The sequence below is a fragment of the Mauremys mutica genome, chromosome 1 (genome assembly GCF_020497125.1).
Source record: "Mauremys mutica isolate MM-2020 ecotype Southern chromosome 1, ASM2049712v1, whole genome shotgun sequence".
Classification (NCBI taxonomy): Eukaryota; Metazoa; Chordata; order Testudines; family Geoemydidae; genus Mauremys; species Mauremys mutica.
In genome coordinates, this window is record NC_059072.1 from 53,375,715 (window position 1) to 53,396,943 (window position 21,229).

The following is a 21,229-nucleotide window of genomic DNA, read 5'->3' on the forward strand; positions in this document are numbered from 1 at the left end:
CAGCCTGCAGAGCACCCAAAGCATGGGGCCCGGCGTGGTCTCAAGTGCATAGGTGCCCTGCGGCCCACCCAGGCGATTTAAAAGGGCCCGGGGCTCCTGGCCGCCGCTGCTACTGCAGAAGCAGCAGTGGCCAGGGGCCCCTGAGCCCTTTTAAATCACCCAGGCCCGTGGGCAATTGCCCCCTTTGCCCACCACCTCCACCCCCGTCGGCAGGGCTGCATGTCTGTCCCAGAGAACAGAGGACTGCCAACTAAGGGTCTGATTCTGAACTCATACACAGCTGTGTAAATCAAGAATGACTTCATCACTGATTCTGATGCCATACTGATTTAAAACTGGTGTAATCCAGTTGAAGTTAAAGGAGTTAGACTGGTGTAAAACCAATTTAAAAGATATTAGAATCAGGCCCCGCATCACTAAAATCATTCTCTGCTGCACCCATTCTTGAGATTTCAAACATTCACTCAAAACCTCTTAGGGTAAGTCTAAACTGCAATGTAAACCTGGGATTAGTGGAACTCAAATTAGCATAGCCTGAGTTTGTTAAGCTAGGGCTGAGTGTCTACACTCATTTGTAACCCCAGGTTACAAACTGTTGAATCCTGGGTCCGACTCTGGGGCTCTAGCATCTACACTGCATTATGAAGGCCCAAATCCAACCACCTAATCCCAGAATTCCTAGGCACCCTCCCAAAATGTGTCCACTCCAGCCTTTTGTTCATGGTGCAGTATGGGAAAACTAGACTTTTCACCAAATTTGACTGTCCAGAGGACAAAGAAATCAGCTTGTGGGATTGTGGAATATTTTTGATGGACTCCCAGAGCACAAGTCCAGTGAGATTGTGTCTACTCTGCAAAGCTACAGGGCTTGAATGTTGGGTCCTGGCTTGACTCAAGTACAGATCCTCCACCCCATGGGGTCCTGGGACCCTGGATCCAAGCCCTGGGTTAGTGGGATTTGAGTATAGATGGAAGGGAGGTGTGATGGGGTGTACAAACCCCACCCCACACTGGGCCTAAAGGAGTTAAAGGACAATATTGGGCCCAGGTAGCCTTAGCCTCCCCTAGCCCTGCAGAGCATGCTCCAAGTGGAAAGGAATCTTAAAAGGGAGAAACTCAGCTCAGAACATGGAGGAAGACAGACATACCCTGAGGACTGCTGGACAAGGGTGCCAAAGAAGCCTCCCTGTGAGGAACAGGACTGTACGCTGAGCCCAGTTGGGGATGAAGGTTTAGTTGTATTTTCTTCTTCTTTTGTTACCTCATATTGGACTTGGAGCTGTGGGGGGAGAGATGGTAAGACGTGACACAGGAAGGGTAACTCTGAGGGGACTCCAGGATGTCAGGCACTGTTGACCCTCTTAGGGCTCTGGATTGGAGCCTGGTGGAGCGGGAAGGCCTGAGCTCCCTTTCCAACTGCCCCTGCTGCAGGAGAGGCATAAGCCACATTCCAGCCTCACTCCCCTCTGATAAAAAGAGGACAAGGACATTGCAAACCTGAGGTGAAGCTAAGCCAATCCTCGGGTGAGGAACTGACTGAAAGGCCTTCCTGCTGAGAGGCGATACTGGGTGTGCTACCCACTAGATCACAGCTGGCCCTCTAAGGGCTCTTTGATAGGGAGTTATGCCTGAGCCTATCAAACCCTGGGCTTACATTGCAGTGTTAACATATCCTATGATCCCCAATGGGTTAATTTAGAAAAAAAATAACCAAGTAATTAAAGCCTGATTCTAATCTCACATCAGTATTACACTAGTCTACAAGATCAGAATCAGGCCCTTAGCCCTTTAAAATTGAACAGGTGCCTTTTGTTATTTTGAGAAAAAGGGTTTTGAAACAGCAGAAGCGTTGAAAACTTTGATCAATATTTTAGCATCCACATCAGTTATCCATAGCTGTTATTGCACATAATGTCATTCAAAATGAAGTTGACACACACTTTCAAATATTGTCAATTATTGTGCAAACATTCTACATGCCAATTAGGGTATAATGAAGCAATAATAAATGACAGGGAAGGTATTTACTGCCAGTTAATGACCAGATAGAGGAACTGAATCCTGATTTCTTGGGCCCTAAAATTCAAGAATTAACCACTTGGAAATGCCTGACTTGGGGTCATTATTTCTATTCTAAATCATGTGAATCAAATGAATGAAGATAATATAAAGTAATTACCATTTGATCTTTTTCCACTTTGTCTGATTAATGATGCCGTGATTACTTTTTTTTTTCCCCCCACTGTTTGCAGCACCATTCTTTTTCTAGCAGTTAATAACTGGTACAGCCAGAAAGCAGGACTTGATTCAGCGCTCTCTTTCACACATGGGTTTAGAACGTTGAGTAATATCAGGATTACATTATTGACTCTAAATTCAGTGCTTTCCTTCTCCTCTGCTTCAATTGCACTCCCTATCCATTCTACACAGGAGCACACCAGAATGTCCGGTGTATTTCTTTGGCTGGTGTGAATAGACATAGCTCAATTCAAGTCAATGGAGCTAAAACAATTCACATAGCTGAGGATCTGCCCTCATGTGTATGCCCCAAAAAGAGGATTCTGAAGTGTTCCATGGCAGGGAGGGTCATAATACATAGAGTATTTTTAGTCATGTTTTTCTTTAACAAAAAAAAAACTTGTATGAGTTCACTTCTTTTAAAAAATGCCTAAAAAAGCACATCTGCTAGGAGATAATGAGGGGTCCATTTTGGAGTAAAGTCTAAAAAAGCATTAAAAGGGTGAAAGTATACAGGAGCCCTGAAAGTGTGTGCTTTAGATATTCCAACATGAAATGTGAGTAATTTTCACTTTTTTTTTCCTTGCTAGTATGTTATCACTATCAAAGAGACAGCAGTGGTGCTCTATTTACTACTAGGGGACAATCACAAAGGCAATGGTTGCAATGTCATGATTTGTATTTCATTTTTAACTACTGAGAGTAGAATATGTAATTTGCATGACCTTAATTTTCCTCACAACTTTTAGATGATTGATTATCTTTTCCTGGAGTGTTATTTTCTTAAAACGTTCCTTGTCAGAGTTATAGCTTATTGAACAAATGTACAAAGTATAATCTTAATTTATTCTGTAGCCTCCATATTACCTTCTTGTATGAATCAGTTTCCAGATCACTCCTTGTTTGATGGCTCATCACAGCTTTCCGCTGTCTGAGAATTTTGCTGCAAATATATTTAAACCTTCATGGATTACTTCTGCAAGAAGATATAATGATTTCTGTAGTAGTATGGATGATTATTCTACATAAATTAAAGATGGGGGAATAATATTCATTGGCAATTTTGACATTTTCATAATTATTTCTCAATAAATGTTTCCATTAGTCAGCCAACTCTATTGATAAGTCACTACTGGTGTTATGGATTATAGGTTTACAGTTTCAGTTTATAGCTATGGAGTAGTTTTATTGATGCCACTTTTACAGCAATGCTGGAAAAAATGAGACAAATTTGTATTCAAAACCTGCGTGATATCCCTTAATGCTGAGTTTGTATAGTACCTGGTATCTGATTATAATTCGGGGAGGGTATTCACTTTCCAGCAAATCCGGAAAAAGTGAATTTGTCACATCACAAGATGAAAAGAAAATTGTTTGGACATGCAAGAATGTGGAGGTGGATCCAAGCACATAGGAAAGAATAGAAGAAAAACACAAAAACTCAACAGAGAGGACACAAAGGGAAGCTAAAAAGAACTCAAAGAGAGGAAGGGGCAAGAAGAAAGGACGGCAGAGATATAGGCAGGGACAAAGCTGTACAGGCCTTTGGAAGTGAGAAGACCTTACTTAGCTTTGGTGCAGAACGACTGAGATCCAGAGATGGATTCAAAGAGGGGGTTATGACGACAGCTGGTCAGAAGTTTAAAGGAATGATGATTCTTTGTACAGAAATGTTTCACCCAGTCTTATTACAGGTTCAGTGAAACTTTCACTGAAACACGGGCAGGTTTTGGGGTTCACAGCTCTGGCAGGAAAGCTGGCAGCCCCAGATCCTTTGATGCAGCCAGGCTCTGGGGGCTTTAAGACTCTCTGCTCCCCTAGGAGCATCTGAGTGAAATTGACATTCATGTCAATTTTAATGGCTGCTATTCAGTGACAAGAATGTCAGTATCACATATCATTTCAGGAACACCATATTCCGGAACAAATATTCAGGGATCTCCATTTTCCTGAGAAATTCCGTAAATTTGCTTTAATGCCAAATCAGAACAAAAGCAAATTCATAAATACCAAAATCCCCAGCAAAATGAAAATGGGAAGTGACTGGCTAGGTGATATCACCTAGCCAGTCATTTCCCATTTTGTAGTTGTGCATTTTCTTTTTCCTTCATAAGTGTAGTACTCTGCACTTGTCTTTACTGAATTTCATCTTATTGATTTCAGACCAATTCTCTAATTTATCCAGGTCATTTTGAAGTCTAATCCTAAAGGCTTTTATAAAGAGGATGGTGATCATTTGTTCTCCATGTCCACTGAAATTAGGATAAATAATAACGGGACTAATCTGCAGCAGGGGAGATTTAGGTTAGATATTAGGAAAAACTTTCTAACTATAAAGGTAGTTATATTCTAGAATAGCTTCCAAAGGAGGTGGTGGAATTGCCATCATTGGAGGTTTTTAAGATTAGGTTGGACAAACACTGTCAGAGATAGTCTAGGTTTACTTGGTCCTGCCTCAGCTTGACTTGATGACCTCTTGAAGTCTCTTCTAGTCCTGCATTTCAGTGATTGTATGATTTGCACAGCCATTTGCTATACAAATGCTAAATTGCAGCTCCAAACTTTGTAGATGCATTAGGGTGACCAGATGTCCCGATTTTATAGGGACAGTCCCGATTTTTGGGACTTTTTCTTATATTGGCTCCTATTACCTCCCACCCCCCATATTTGGTGTCTGGTCACCCTAAGATGCATGGACTGATACATCTTTAAACCAATTGTGTTTGTCTTCTTCAAAAATCAGCACAACATTTGGCATGGTTGTCAGCCATCCTTTAAGGAAAACCCTCTACTACAAAAGCCAGGGTGTCATACTGCCAGTAGGGAGGATGGACATTCATAGGCAATTTTATATAGGGCCGCTTGCACATTTTCTTCCCATGCCCTCCTGGTATAAGATAGACCACTTAGTTCCTGATCTGCCCAATGACTTCAGAGATGGGCTTTAGATTAAGTCTACAGTCCCTCATTTTTGTGAGCAAAACTCACCTCAAAAATGATAATCAGTTTTCTATTCATTTAAATTTTCCTCATATCTGTTTTAAAGTGGTTTTATTCAAGCAATAAAATTATCAAATAAGTGACTTCACATTACATTAAATTAATGCTAAGAGCCTATCAGGAACTGACAAAAGCAAGGACATTCAAACAAAGCTGTCACTCCACTCACTCGAAGTGACAAGCTATACAACAAATGTCCTTGTTTTGATTATGATTTGTAGCTCTAATTTTGTTTCAACATATCTGCGGTATTTGTGCTATTATGGCCCATTAAAAGTAGTTGAGAGTCCTTGATGGACATAAGAACATAAGAATGGCCATACTGGGTCAGATCAAAGGTCCATCCAGCCCAGTATCCTGTTTATCGACAGTGACCAATGCCAGGTGCCCCACAGCGAGTGAACCTAACAGGTAATCATCAAGTGATCTCTCTCCTGCCATCCATCTCCACCCTCTGATAAAAGAGGCTAGGGACACCATTCCTTACCCATCCTGGCTAATAGCCATTAATGGATTTAGCCTCCATGAATTTATCTAGTTCTCTTTTAAATACTGTTATAGTTCTATGGACCTTTAAATAATGAGATAAATGTTGAAAACACTAAGCAGAAAATGAAAGCACAACAGCCATTATTCAATGGACGAATTTGGTGAGGTGAATAACGCTTTGAAAACTGTAACTTCACTGACTGTGACATTTTTGGCCCATATTCTGTTATCCTGAACATTGAGTGGCACCTTACTCCACTCCTAGCCCCACTGACTTGCCAGAATATGGCCCTCTGACACTATGACTTAGAACCCCAAAACTCCATTCATCTGTGCAAAGGATTTATCTGACCCTCATTACTATAGTGTTTGAGAGCCACACAAGTTTTAATGTATTTATCCTCACAACACACTTGGGAGGTAGTGCAGTCAGGTAAACCAAGTCTTTAGCTAGCTACTGCCCTACTCACTGGACCATTCCCTTCCTCTTAAAATTAACAATTCCATTTCCCAAGCAAAGCTTCCATTGCTTTCAATGGGAATTCTATGATAAAAATGGATTTTTATTTGGAGTGAGATTGGAATGTTGTCAGAGCTGAAATTTTGGTTTTGTGGACTGGCTCTTCTTTTATGAAAAGAAAGTATTGGTTTGCTACTGTTTGTCTTAATCGGGCTGTATTTTAGGTATTTTCAAGGGAGCACAGAGGCGGGGGGAAGGTGTTGCTTTTATGATTATTTGTACTAATTAAAATAAAATAAATACATTGTTAATCTTTCCCATCCCAGGATTCCAGCCCTTGAAACCTTCCTCCCATCCAGCCACATCTTGACAGACTGAATGCCCTTTAGTCTTGATAAAAGCACAGTGTATTTTAGATGTATATACAGTACACTTTAAATAATGTGTGACTCTTGTTTCCACGAAAAGTGTTAAGCTGACAACCCTGAAGACTGGAGTCCTCTATCCACAAATCCGATACAGAACTGGCAGCAGCATGGCTGTCAATCCAGCAACTTTCAGGAACTCTAAATTCACACGTACGTACACAATTGTGGGGAAAAAATAAACTTGATTATTTCAAACATTCACACCTCTCTTCATTCCCTGGTTCCACGCAGGACTGAAATAGGAAATGTCATGACATTTTCTAGCACTGCAGTTGCCTGAGGGAAAAACAGAACTGACAACCCCTAAAGAAATTGTCTTGTTCAGCTATCTCCAGTCCAACTTGCAGATTAAAGTCTGGTTTATCCAAATCAAAGCTCCAAATTTCTTTTAGATTTACCAATCACGACTTTGGTCCTCATGGGTCTTCTCTCTAAAAAGATGGTGGCACTTAGAATAAATCTGCATTTTACAGACTCAACTCTCAGCAAAGTGGAAGCAGGTGTGTCTACTGAAATGCCCCTATTGTCTTTTCTGACATTCATTCAGGTCCCATCCATAACAAGATTCTTCTCTTCCTGATTCTGGGAATATTCCAGGAAATCCAAGCTATCAGGTTACCATGTTATAGTTCAAGGGGAGTGTTCTATACCCAAATGCAGAGTTTAAATTGCATAGACAGATCTTCAGTTTTTTGAAAGGAGAAATGTAAATGTAAAGAGCTCACAAAGAAAAAGAACTTGTCCTAAAATTTGAGAGATGTTTTGCAAATTTACCCTCCAGACATTTTTATGCATGTATGTAAATCTCTTCTGAATCCAGGCCTTGGGCAGCAATCTCTTTGGGTCAGGGACCATATTTTCATTAGATGCGTATGGACTAGCATAATGGGCCCCCAATTGAAGCCTCTGGTCACTACTGCAATACAAATTAATAACAACACAGTGTTTATCTGCAGTGCTGATACAGAGTTACTTTCTACTGTATGTATATTAACTTATAATATGGGGTTAATATGATACCTCATAATGATCCCTCTGGAGCCATTAAAAGGGTGTCATGGCAAAGTGCCACTTATTAACAGCCTCAAAAATAACCATTACAAAGCCTAATGTCAAATATTTGCTTGTTAATATCTTCACAACATAGACTGACACATGGAATCTACTTATCAGTGTTTCTTTATTCTTTATTGTTTTTTTTCTTTCCTGTTTTTCAGTTTCTTATTCACTGTTTTCTCCTTCTCCTGAAAAGGTTTGTTTGATTTTTTTGTTAAACCAGTAAGGAAAGAAAATTATATTAGACAAAAGAGTCCAGTAAAATACATTTGTCATAAGCTGACAAAAAGCAAAGAGTCATACTAAGGATGAACCCACAGCTCCTAAGTCATCCTGGGCCTGTTGCTGTGAAGTGATGAATGCCATTGGCTTTAGCAGAAATGAGTGTAGCTCAGCTTCTTGCAGGATTGGGCCCTTGTACTTGTACTGGATACAGTATGTGCTCCCAACTTTTTTCTGAGAATCCTGTAAGTATGTGAATGAAAGAACTGTAAATTGTATGACGGCTTTGGACTATGCTGAAGAGAGAGAGAATGAGAAAAGTGGACTTGCTAGTCCCTCTGTCAGTGAGCACTACGGCTTAGAGAAATGCCCAAGAGGAGAAGAGGGAGGAAGAACAAAGGAAGCAGGAAGGAAGGCTGGATGTTACTAAAACACAACAAATTGCCATTATAGGAAAGGAGTCTTCATGGAAAGTGCCAAAAGGTAGATATGGATTTACAACAAGCTTTTTGGCTGTATCATTGCCTTGGGATATTATATAAGATATAGGAAAATTCAAATAAAGGGAGTATTTTCACAGTAAAATATATTTTTCTGAAAAAATAAGAGATGTGGAGAACATCCTTATGTTACCTAAATCAGTGGAGAAACTGTCTGAAGATGAATTATCCTTATAGTGTATTAAGATTAACTCCTAAAGTGTAAAAGCTAGTCTCATGAGTAGCCTGTTCCAAAAATTGCAGTACCAGAGACAGAATTAAATTTTCACCTCATTTTTTTCAAAATGTTTTCATTTTCTTTAGCTGACTCTATACACATCTCAAAACTCTGAACCTGATCTTTCATATTTGCCCAGGTTTTCTATTCCTTTGGGGCCTCCATATCCCACCAGGCATTCAAACTCAGATGATTTGACCACTCATTTCACATACATTAGAGAGAAGTACAATGGTCTGCTACTTTTTAAAATAAACTATTGGGCCTAGGCATTAGCCTAACCCCAGATGGAACAGGGTACTGGAGGTTAGTACATAAGCACAAAATGAGGAACTCATTAATGTAAACAAAATCATTTCATGCTAGTCAAAGAAAAGCATTGGTCCTCTGTGGAAACAGGATACAAATCAAACAAGCAACACCACTGTGTGTGCCAGTGTTATCTATCACTCCACATATCTAGTAAATATTTAAATGAGACAAATAGCCAAAATGAAATTTCAACATAATAAAATTCAACAAATCACCTAAATAAATTACTATGCTATGCCAATAAAACAGGCATTACAAATGTTATATTTGTGTTTAGGTGCTGTTTGCTCTAGTTCTGAGAACGGTATAAGCCACTATATTTAGGTGGAAGCAGCTGTCTGCCTGAATGATTTCAGGTCCCTCAGTTACATGTCATTTTGTATCTTTTTTATCCTTGAGTACAAATTTGAAAATCTTAGCACATGCTGTGTTATTACCTTGTAATATAAAATCTTATCTATGCTCTCTTTAATTGTGCCAGCTTATCTCTTTAAGCTGTCAACTTTGCTTAGAAAATTCTCTCTAAGCTTATTTATCTACCACACTTCTTATTCCTGGGACTAAAGCATATTATCCAGACCTGATAGGAATCCTTCAATTACTTTATTCATTACCTACCTTCCAAAACAAGCAGAAATAAATTACCAATACTAACAGCAGAATGCATATTTTTCCGTACAAAAGGACATGCTTCTATAAGGTCTAGGGCCACATTCACTTCAATTAAACCAAAATAATAATAAAATGAGGCTAATTTAATGGTGAGTTAAATTCTGTGCTGTCTTCCTGCCATGACTGGTTTATTTCTTACTATCAATTTTAATCTAGTCTTGAGATTAGCCACATCAGCCTGAGTTCAGTTTCCTTTGCTTGACTTAAGACAAGTCAATATGAGAACTTACAGCCACTCCATCATGTCAGGGCCCTTACTAATTTTTTAAAGTGCAGTGTCTAGCATTTCCTTTAAACCAGGACCTGGTACTAAGAATGGAGCTACCTGTAGATACTGAGAGTACAATGGAACCATCACAGTGCAAACACACTGATGTCAATTAGCCATTCCTAACCAAAATAATAGGCTCTGATTCTTCACTATAGGGTGGACATTTTGTACCACACCACAGGGGCTTTCTGGGTGGAAAGACAGTTTAGCTGCCCATGGGAGATTCTCCCCGGCTTTGGGAGAAATCTCTGATAGTACAAAGACTGTATAGTGGCACCTCTGCCTATAACCAGCACTGGGGGCACAGTCTGGAAAAAGATGTGACAAAGATGGCTGTAATGGTGTGGCTGGAGTAGCACCCCTTTTTGGACCTTCCTGGTGTCCTGACATGGCCGTGGATCTCCCTTGGAGGAAGGGGAGGAAGTCTCAGCTCCCTGTGTTTTTGGGATGCTGGAAGGGGTTAGCCCCGAAATGTTCCCAAGAAAAAAGTAAAATCAACTTTTGGGTTGATTTTTTGGAATTGGGTCATCACCAATCTCTGAAACAGCTTCTTAGCTGAGCATCATTCTGTCCTGGGATGGGCTAAGTGCTTTTCCCTCAGTAGCTGCCCTGGCTATTGGTCCTGTTTCTCCACCCTCAAATCTTCCTTCACACAGAGAGACTGAGCTCCATCCTGTTTTCTCCTCAATCAGCCCTGAACTGGGCCAGATTCTCTCCTTTTATTCTCCCTTTTATTCTCGGGGGCCTGAAAGAACTTGGGGAGAGTACTTTGGAACAAGAAGGAGTCCATCAGTGCCTCATTAGGAACAGGAACAGCAAGGGGGTGCTTCACTGCCTCATATTAGGGTCAGCCATACAGAATCCAGAAATGGAACACTCTGCAGAATCTGACACAGAACCAAGACCACAGAAAGTGGACCAGACCCAAGGCCTCAATTTTAAACCTCCAGTAATTTTTTCTCATGTTTGGGTCCAGTTTTTTTAGTCCAGACCTGATTTCTACTATCCAGATTGGGTGATACAGAACTCTGGTTAGCTGGTTCAAATTTTCCAGCTATGTTTGTCATCCCTATGAACTACACAACAGAGTGAACTAGCTAGGCATGTATTTTTTCCAACCAAATGTGTAGACATGGTGGGTTCATTAAAAAATCCAAAATACTATGATGTTGTAATTCAGAGCTGGACTTTATACTTCAAGAACAATCTTAAGCCATCGCTGAAGAAATACAAGAACTGTAGCTAATGAAAAATGCAAATGCAGTTCATTAAATTTTAGAATTAAGTCTTACATTGAATAATATCCCATAGCTGTATTCTGCAAATTTGGCAAGGCTTTACAATTTTCTTATAATGGCAATGAAGAAAAATTCATTTTAATTGTAATACCTTTGGCTAGAAGAGCAAAGCAAGTATCAACTGCCTTGTAAAGATTTCATTAAGCTTAAATAACCTCTAGCTTCTTACATATAATTGTTCTAAATCATGGAAGTGTAAATTAATTTTTGTGAGTAATCCATGTAATTTTTCAGGAATTAACTTACCAAAGCAGCGGTACTTAAATACAGGAGCAGAGAATCTAAGGCTATGTCTACATTTACAATGGCATGTAGAGTGCCTACACTGTATGCTCTTCTAGCGTGGGTATAAATAGCAGTATTGGTAAGGCATTGCTTAGGTGAGTAGAGTAAAGACATACCAGAACCTTGGGATATGTCCCCAACATGGCTCTCTACACACCCATAAGTGCCTCCCATGTTTACACTGGTGTTTTGAGCAGTATAATGCACCACTGCCTCCCCGCTGCCAGAACCATTCCCCACCACAGGCAAAGGCTCTGGCAGCAAGGAGGCAGTGGGCAAAGGCTCCAACAGCGTGGAGCTGCTGAAGCCTTTCCCTGCTGCCTCCCCACTGCCAGAGCCTTTCACTGCCACATGTAGTTACATAGCGCAATGTGGACACAGCATGCTTTTCATTGTGGCATGTAGCTACATGTACCCTACACACCACTGTGAATGTTAACTAGGCCTAAGCGATTATGCCATATAACCCACCACACTTATTGGCCAGAACCTCAGCTGGTATCAATTGGAATATTAAATTGGTTTCATCTCAGCTAATCTGATTTACACCAGCTGAGGATGTGGTCCATAGTTTTGCCTTTTGTTTCTTGAAAAGTGAGGATAAAGTAGCCACAGGAGGGGAACTGTAATATACTATCACATTTTGGGGCTGGGGAGAATAATACTTTATACCTTTTCTGAATTCAAACATTGCACCAAAGTATACACTAAAAACAAAACAAAGACAAAGGAATTATATGCTACTGTTGGCCATTCTTGATCACTTTTTAGGTTTCTAAATGTAAACCCCTTTTACTGATTCATTACAATAACAATGTTAAATCATGAGTGAGTTAGTATCAAAGCACCATATTCTTCCCTCAGTCAGCTTGTGGAACTCCTGCTGCTATCTGTGGAGTCTGTCCTTGTGTAGAGGGAAAGAATTGTTCCTCCATTTTTGGTGCACTGCGCCTTTAAACAAAGACTCTCTCTCCTCCCTCAAGAAGCATGTATGAGGCAGTTGCCATATTGTGTTTCAGTTTACAGATGGAAAATCACTGTGATTGACTATAAAGCCCAGAGAGAGAATGAACAATCTTTTTTGGCTATGTAGCTGAAATGAAAGTAATCTAGATTGAAGAAGTGAGTAACCTTTGCTTTTCAAAGATAGGAAACCATAGTATCAGCTGGGTATTTATGCAAAGGTGAATGGGAGAGGATAGTCCTATAGTAAGTGTAACTGTCTTTGTAGTTATTTGTGAAAGATAGAAGCACTGATTACAGGTCAAGTTTTGTTCTCATTTACACCAGTGTGAATCCATTACATCTACTTGCATAAGTAATGCCAGAGGGTGCCCTTCTGGATTCATCCTTAGCCTAACTGAAGTGAAATTAATGGATTTACACTGGGCAGAATTTATCCCACCTTGTTTAGCTATCTTTAACATATAGAGTTGTTTGTGTATGCATGTGTATACACAAAAAGTGTGTGTATATACATACACAGTGATTCCCTCGGTACAGACACACACACTCACACACGCAAACAACGTGCATGTCCAGTAACACAAATTATGAAAATGAGACTTGATGTTTTACATCAGAATAATGATTATAGGCCAGACGTTTGTTCTGATATACATCATATTTGCTCTCTATATGATATTTTCTTCTCAGTCATGCTGGAGAAATTAACCTAATGGAAGTCAATGCCTTGCACTAACATAACTGGAGGATGTAATAAGGATATACAAGTCAATGCAGAATTTGACCCCTTAAGATACTATTATGTTGTAAATTAGACAATTGCCATAAACTTGACTTTCTAAAGATCTGTTGTGCATTTTCTATTTTGCAATCATTTAACCTTATTCATTAGCTTTATGCTTCAACTGAGAGTTTTAAAGTTTCATTTGTCATCTATGTCTGACACACAAAGAGAAAAACAAAATAGGTTTTTTTGTGCATAAAAAGCACAGCGTGCTATAAATCAGATTAGGGAGCTATGATTTCATTTGCATTCAATCTGTGAAAGAAAAGATTTGACAAAAATTAATGGGACCAATTGTAAAACTATTTTATCATTGTAATGTATCTTACAGACACTCTGAGGACTACAGAATTTTTTGGGATCAATCAGAATCAAAGAAGTTTAGATACCGCTGTACGAATAGTTGCCTGCCTACCCCCCAACAAATTCTGTGGTTAAGCAAAACTCTCAGTGAGGTCAAATAATTAAGCATCTGCCCTTGTAATGAATTGTGATGATTGGCCCTTTGTTGAATAAATATCTTTGTAGCCTCTCACTTCATTCAGTACTGGAACCACTTATACACCACTTTCATTCTTCTTCTTCTTCATCCTCACCATTTTAATGTATATCATTCCTTAAATGTATTATGCTTAAGGAATGATATTGCACGGATTCTAAAACACACAAACACAGCAGAGCAAAGTGGCCTCCATCTCAGCAGACAATTGCCGTGCAGCAGTGGGGCAAGACTTGGGGAAATAAGGAACTTTTTGGCAACCAGGCCACCAGGAACAATCAATATTCTAACAAAAATTACTGTAGAATCTTTAACATCCATGAATAGCTGGCAGATTCAATTATCTGAAACACCTCTGCACCATCAACTATATAGAAGTCAATTTATTTATTTAGATGGATGGAAAGGGATGAGTCAGCCCTCCTGGAAGTCAAACCTGTGACTTCAGGGAATCTATATATTTCAGAGATGTTCTTAAACAACTAAATAATCCTCTCTAATTTCCGGTAAGCACACATAAATCTAATTATCCCATTCTACTTGGGGGGTAGGGGGTAATTGTTTTAACCATTTTAAATACCTTTGGAACTATTAGTTAAAACATTAACTTCTTTAAAATATGTATCGGATGTACAAGGTTACCTTGAGTGGAACACATATTGAACAAATAAATTACATTTTCATCAGCTCGTGTAGACTTGGATCCAATGTTTACTGAAATCAGTGAAAGACGTCCCATCGATTTTAATGAATGCTGGATCAGGTCCACAGTGCAAACATCTGATTTCTGCCAATACATTTAGAGTGAGTAGGGTTAAAGCAGTCCTCATAAAACTTCATCTCTTTTTGATGTGTTTTATTTTCCACAAGCAAAGAAACACATCTAGATAAACCAGGAACCCAGTCAAAGTAATGGAAAACAGTGAACTAGTCTTGATCAAATCACTTTTCCTCCATGTTTAATTTAGAGCCCAGAGTGGTGCTGGTCACAAGGCCACTATACAACTACAAATATGAGGCTGAAAGACCTGGAACATATGCACTTTCCCCAATGTATCACAATTACAGAAACATGACAAATGACTTTTTACTGATCCACTGTGAAACTTCAGTGCTCAATATCGTTTAAATGTTTCATTTCTTTTTTGTAGAGGGGTGGTCTAGCTGTTTCATTATTGGGGGAGCAATGTAAAAACTCATGGGGATGAAAAGATAAATGAAAGGTAAAAGATTTCCCAGAGAGAACAGAAATACAATCTAATGTAAAGAACCTTTCTGTCTCACTTGAACAGAAACCTCAAATAAAATGTTTCTAATGCTAAGTCCTCCTGCTGCTACTGATTCTGCAGTTCCAAAAAGTGCTGATTGGAAGCACAGTAAAAATGTTTAAATTTGAAAAGCCATTTCAAAAGGGTTTTGGATCAAGGGAACCCAAAGTCTCTTTTCAAACTTGTCCACCTAAGGCAGGTGCCCAAATGCCCATTAGATATTTAGATCCCCATTATATTTAGGGAGCTGAGTAGCCACAATCTAGGATGCTGGCCATCTAATTTGGGCTACTAATTTAGATGACAGAGTTTTTTGTTTCATAATCTCTCCCCCAAGCAAACATGAATTCTTCTTGGAATTATCTAATTTTCCTAGTGCACATATGACCAGTGTCCACCCTATAGTAACAGCAGGATTGAAGGGGTTTAAAAATCACCTTTAGTTTAACAGACGTTTTAACCCCCCCAAAACTATAAAAGAAATGAGAACACTTTAAAGCCCAGGAGGTGGTCTTTCTTAGCTCAGCTGTCTAGGACCATAGTATGCCTGAATAACTACAAAAATATATTTTTCCCCCATTTGATGCTTCTATTGTACACTGCAAACCCAATTGGAACAGACTTTTTTAAAAAAATACTCTGTAACCTATAAGTAATTAGATGGTTGGACAGATGAACTGAGCACCCAAAATGGATTGTAAAGTTTTGGAGCTTGGCCTGCAAAGAACACTGGAAAGGAATACAGGTCAGTGTTTCTAGTTCTCCATTTACTCATGAGCTAGACAAACTTTCTATCCTTGGGAAGGGAACATCTTGTTCAGTAGTGGGCCTGTTCACCTATGTGGCTCCTCTGGGTTCCTGTACACCCTACCAATGCTGCTTCTACAGGAACCATTGGCAATATCTATTCTAGCCTATATATGTTCTTATATTACCCTCATCACCATACTATCTGAGTACCTTCCAGTAGTGAATTAAGTGACATTACTAACATGTTGCTTGTTCTCATGCTCTCCCCGCAGGAAGAAGTTTGGGGGAAAATAATCCTACCAAAACAAAACTTCCTCCTCTCAACTCATGCAGTACTAGCCACAGAAAGGTTAGAGCAAGACTTAATGCTGTTGTAAGCTGTGTTAACTCCTACTTTGATTTCCATAAGAATATCTGCAAGATCAGTGGAGGATGGTGTTCTGGAGAGTGGAGGAAAGGTTCCATGGAGGTGACATTGCTTCCTCTACCATGCCCTCAACTACATATCTCCCAGGTTTTGACTTTGATAGCCAGAAAAGGGATAGTTTTGCCTCTTAAAGAGAGTCCTGAATTCCTTAAAAACCTAGAATTGTGACGTGACCCTCTTAAAAAGAAGAACTTATGTAAGAAAGAAGAACATGAACAATTACACAGCTCATAGCCAGTTTGTATACTCTATTTATATATCCGCTTGGGAGGTATTGTGGAGGGATAGCAGTTTCAGAATGTAAAAGAGCAGCTTTGGCATAAATTCAGTGTTCTACTTTGACTCAGATAATTCCCATTCCTGCATAGATTTATTTGTAGTCTCTAGGAATTGGTCAGTAGTATACAATGGATATCTGTCATTTTATCGAGAGCCATCTCTGACCATTTAACAATAGATTATTCACTAACAATAAAACCATGGAAAGCATTAGACTGCCATTTTAACTCCAGTTTACTGGAATAACTGGAATGACAAAAACAAGAAACAGTAGGGAACTGCCAAATAGAAAAACTGTGGTACTGCTAAGAAAGCATACTATTTCATAAACAAGGCAAATGTCTTGTCCAATATCTACTTGTGAAGATGTACCTAGTGGAGCCCTGCAGGGGTCAGTTTTGGGTCCAGTACTATTCAATATTTTCATTAATGACTTGGATAATAGAGTGGAGAGTATGCTTATAATATTTACCAAGATGGGAGGGATTGCAAACACTGTGGAGGACAGGTTTAAAATTCAAAATGACTTTGACAAATTAGAGGATTGGTCAGAAATCAACAAGATGAAATTCAATAAAGACAAGTGCAAAGTACTTCACTTAGGAAGGAAAAATCAAATAGACAACTACAAAATCAGGAATTACTGTCTAGGTGGTAGTACAACTGAAAAGGATCCAGGCGTGATAGTGGATCATAAATTAAATGTAAGTCATCAATGTAATGCAGCTGCAAAAAGGCTAATATGATTCTGGGGTGTATTAACAAGAGTGTTGCAGTTAAGACACAGGGAGCAATTGTACAAGTCTACTTGGCATTGCTGAGGCCTCAACTGAAGTACTGGGTCCAATTCTGGGCACCGTAATTTAGGAAGGATGTGGACAAATTGGAAAGAGTTCAGAGGAGAGCAACAAAAATGATAAAAGGTTTAGAACACCTGACATATGCAGAAAGGTTAGAAAAACTGGGCATGTTTAGTCTTGAGAAAAGAAGACTGAGGGGGTACCTGATAACGGCCTTCCAATATGTTAAGGGCTGTTATAAAGAGGATTGTGATCAATTGTTCTCTGTGTCGACTGAAGGTAGGACAAGAAGTAATGGTCTTAATCTGCAGCCAGGGAGATTTTGGTTAGATGTTAGGAAAAACTTTCTAACTATAAGGGTAGATAAGCTCTGGACTAGGCTTACAAGGGAAGTTCCCATCATTTGAAGCTTTTAAAAACAAGTTGAACAAATACCTGTCTGGTATGGTCTAGGTTTATTTTGGTTCTGCCACAGCACAGGAGGCTAGACTTGATGACTTCTCAAGGTCCCTTCCAGCCCTACATTTCTATGATTCTTGTTAACTTCTCTGCAGCTACATGCCATGGGCCCTCAATGGAGCAGCGTGTCAGCATGAGTCTCCAGTAGCCTGCCTGCCTTTCTGGTGTAGAACATCACTTACACTAGGAAAGAAGGAAGGGGACAAAGTATCTTAGGTACTTGCATCATTCATATTCAGATCTTTAAATCTGGGTCTTCGAAACATCATTGCAAATTACGGAACACCTTCTTACAGCTGTCCAGAGAGCAACAATTCCATTTCACAGCAACTTCCAGGTTTAGAATTTTGTTTTCATTCCACACTGGGGAGAAAAAAAAAGAACAAACCTTTGAACAAAAATGGAAAGTTCTTTGTTCGATAGCCTGGTGGTTGGGATGTGGCGGGGCCAGGTTCAAGAGTTTTTCATCCCAGATAATGCCAAATCAGGCAAAGCAGAAACTTGAACCATGCAAGTGCCCTGACCACCAGCCTATAGCGTCTCTTCCTTGCTCGTACAAAGCTTCTTGGTGAAATGTTCATCAAAACAGATACGCCTCTATGAAACATTTCAACTTTGACAAAACAGAATATTTCAGCTATAACAGTTCCTACCCCTCTAGTTCTACCAGATTTCTGGGTTTGTTCTGCCACTCATCACTTCCACATAAAATAGACTGGCAATGCAAAGTCCCTAGTGGAGTTTTGTAATCTCTGGCTCATCCTCCTTGTCAAGTTATAGAAAGCACTGCTTTTTATCTGGTCTAATTTTACCAGCCATTTATTTCATTGAATGACTCCTTATATTATGGAACAGGTGGAAAAGAGTGGACTGGGCAGTTTTCTATGTGACCTTCATAATTTTTAATACCTTAGTTCAGTCCCCTGGCATCACGCTCCTCTCCAGGTTAAATATTTAGTTTTTTAAATCTCTTGCTCTTTAAGCATTTTATCCACAAAATGTATGTAGACAAACAGGCCAAACATTTGAACAAAAATCCTGCCCAGTGCATAGCAAATGGCATTGTTATCACTGATAAATCAGAGTAGTAATCTCACCTTGACTGATATGAGTGATAAGAGTCCCACCAGTGCAGTTTATATTAGAACTATTTCACAAGTAATAGAGATTATTAATTAGTCACAAAAATTACAGCAAAAAGAATTTCTAAAAGGGACACTTAATATACCCATATCAAATTGGATGTATAAGTAGGAGACATGGATCATATCAGGTAATAAGAAAGGAGTACTAGAAATGGCCTTTCATTCAGAAAGAAAAGATTAAGGGCTTGGCTACAGTGGAGAGTTGCAGCGCTGGTGGTAGCTTTACAGCACTGCAACTCACTCACCATCCACCCTTGCAAGGCACATACAGCGCTGTATCTCCCTGGCTACAGCGCTGGCTGTACTCCACCTTGGCCTGGGGAATAACGACTGCAGCGCTGGTGCTGCAGTGCTGGAGTGCCAGTGTAAACAGTGATTAATCTTACTACGCTGTAACTGACCTCTGGAATTTTCCCATAATGCTTTTAACTAAAAAACTCTCTTTGTTTTGTTATGATGCCTCTCTTTGTTTTGTTGTGAACTCGGGGCTCCCGGAGCTGCTTATCTAAAAAACAAACACAGCTACTGTTTGCTGTGAATGAGGCAGGCAGGGGGATGAATGTCCACAGCCTAGTGTTTGCTTGAGGAGAGAAACAGCACGGCGGGGGAGGGGGGCAGGGAGTCCGTCGGAGCAGCTGCTTATCTGGTCTGCAGGCTATTTGCATTTAAGAGTGAATGAGGGGTCGGAGAAGTGGTCAGAATTTGCAAGGCAGGGAGCTGACACAGTGTTGGCTCCAAAAATCCACTCTCTCTCTCTCCCGCACGCTCCCTGTCACACTCCACCCCACCCCCTGCCTATAGACAAGAAATAAAAGGCAAATCTCTTTGAAGGTTCATTGCTAGTGCCTGCCTACCCAATCTGGAGCCAGCCAACATGGGTGTGAGTGTCCCGGGCCTAGTACTGTTGTAAGTGTTTGATCACTACTTTGGATTGTATGTTACTCTATGGGTGTGATGATTGCCCAGGCATTTAAGGCATATTTGGAGCAGCTATATAAAGGCCATCTGGTCCTCAGATTTAATAAGGGAATTTATGGTTGAATTTGTGTCATGGTGGTATCCTGTATTAATAATAATATTTCCATAGGTCTGGATTATAACCACAGATAATTTAAAATTTGTACTCTATGAAACCCCAACCTAAGCATTCTCAGACATGGCTGCCCCCACAGTTACTTTATACTAGCCTAAAGTCCTAGCGTTCTCATTCCATCATTTGGGACCTGACATCCTCTGGGCTACTCCCCCCTCCTTTATATATGAGTTGGGTAATGAACCAGTTGCACCAATGAGTCAGCAAAATCCATGTAACACTTTCTCAGCAGGATGCACACTTGCTAACAGGGTGAGGTCTTGCATTCAAACACTGCTAACACTTTGAGAGCTTCAGAGGAAGAGTGTAAATTATTATTATTAAAGGTGTTTGAAAAACATTTTGGATAAATGTTGCATCTTACTAGTATTCTTAGCAGAAAGAACAGACATGTTAAAAACTAATGTTTCACCCTGACTCCTACAGTGTTTGTGCTCCAATGATTTTATCCCTGAAGACAGAACACAGAATTTTGGAAAAAACTGAAACTATCAAACTCCCAATGAAATTACTACATGCCCTCTTTAAAATTGATTTCTGATTAGAGAATAAATTGCCAAGAAGCCGCTCAGATTAAAATAGAAAAAATGATAATCTATTAGTGGGCATTGTTAACGTGTCAATTTATTAGAAAAGACAAGTTAAATGAAATAAAAATGGTTTGCCCTTAGGTGAAAATTAAACTGAACATTTGGGAGGAACAGAGTAAAAAGAGGTGATTTTTCTCTCTCTCAAGATCAATTGATTTTTCTGTGGACCCATGGTACAAGCCAGGTTGTGCAGTAAAGATCGACTGTGGCTGCAGGGAGGTCTTTGTGAATTAATTCACAAAGAAAACTTGAAATTCTTTGATCAAGTCCAAACAGAGCCTAAAATTTTTCTTCACTTCTAAGGCAATATAACCCAAATTTAAATACTCATGCACAATCACTTAAACAATTTGATTTATTTTAAAGAAGAATGCAGAAAAATAATATCTGGTGTGTCATCAGGACACCTAGAAAGTCAGATAGACACTTTACTATATGTGTAAACAAGGAGAAGAAAATGGACTATAGAAAAAAAGGAACTTATTCAAATATACAGTGAACATATTATACGTGTACTTCTTTTCATGGAGAGAATTTCCTTGGGGAATATTAAAAAAGGCAGTTAGCAAAATGTTTCCAAAAAGTCATGAAATGATTGGACAGATCCTTACTCAAGTAAGAAGTTCTTACTCACACAGGTAGTCTGATTAATTTGAATGGGAATGTCTGTAGTAGTGAGAGTTTCCAGGATCAGGCCTGTATACTGAGACATTGGACCAGA

The 21,229-nt window shown here is 39.5% G+C and overlaps 1 long non-coding RNA gene across 2 annotated transcripts in view; it reads right to left on the minus strand.

Annotated features, from left to right (window-relative positions):
• Nucleotides 1-18,030, minus strand: part of LOC123362020 — a 43,507-nt gene extending 25,477 nt beyond the window's left edge. Inside the window, exons 1-5 of one of the 2 annotated variants that reach the window (XR_006576315.1) lie at nt 17,975-18,030; nt 17,657-17,863; nt 14,340-14,484; nt 3,106-3,181; nt 1,183-1,279 (exon numbers count right to left, since the gene is read on the minus strand). This is a non-coding gene — a long non-coding RNA (uncharacterized LOC123362020). Of the gene's footprint in view, nt 1-1,182; nt 1,280-3,105; nt 3,182-14,339; nt 14,485-17,656; nt 17,864-17,974 lie in introns of those variants that run through there. The other variant, XR_006576314.1, reaches the window with a different exon arrangement.
• Between the last annotated feature and the right edge of the window lie 3,199 nt (nt 18,031-21,229).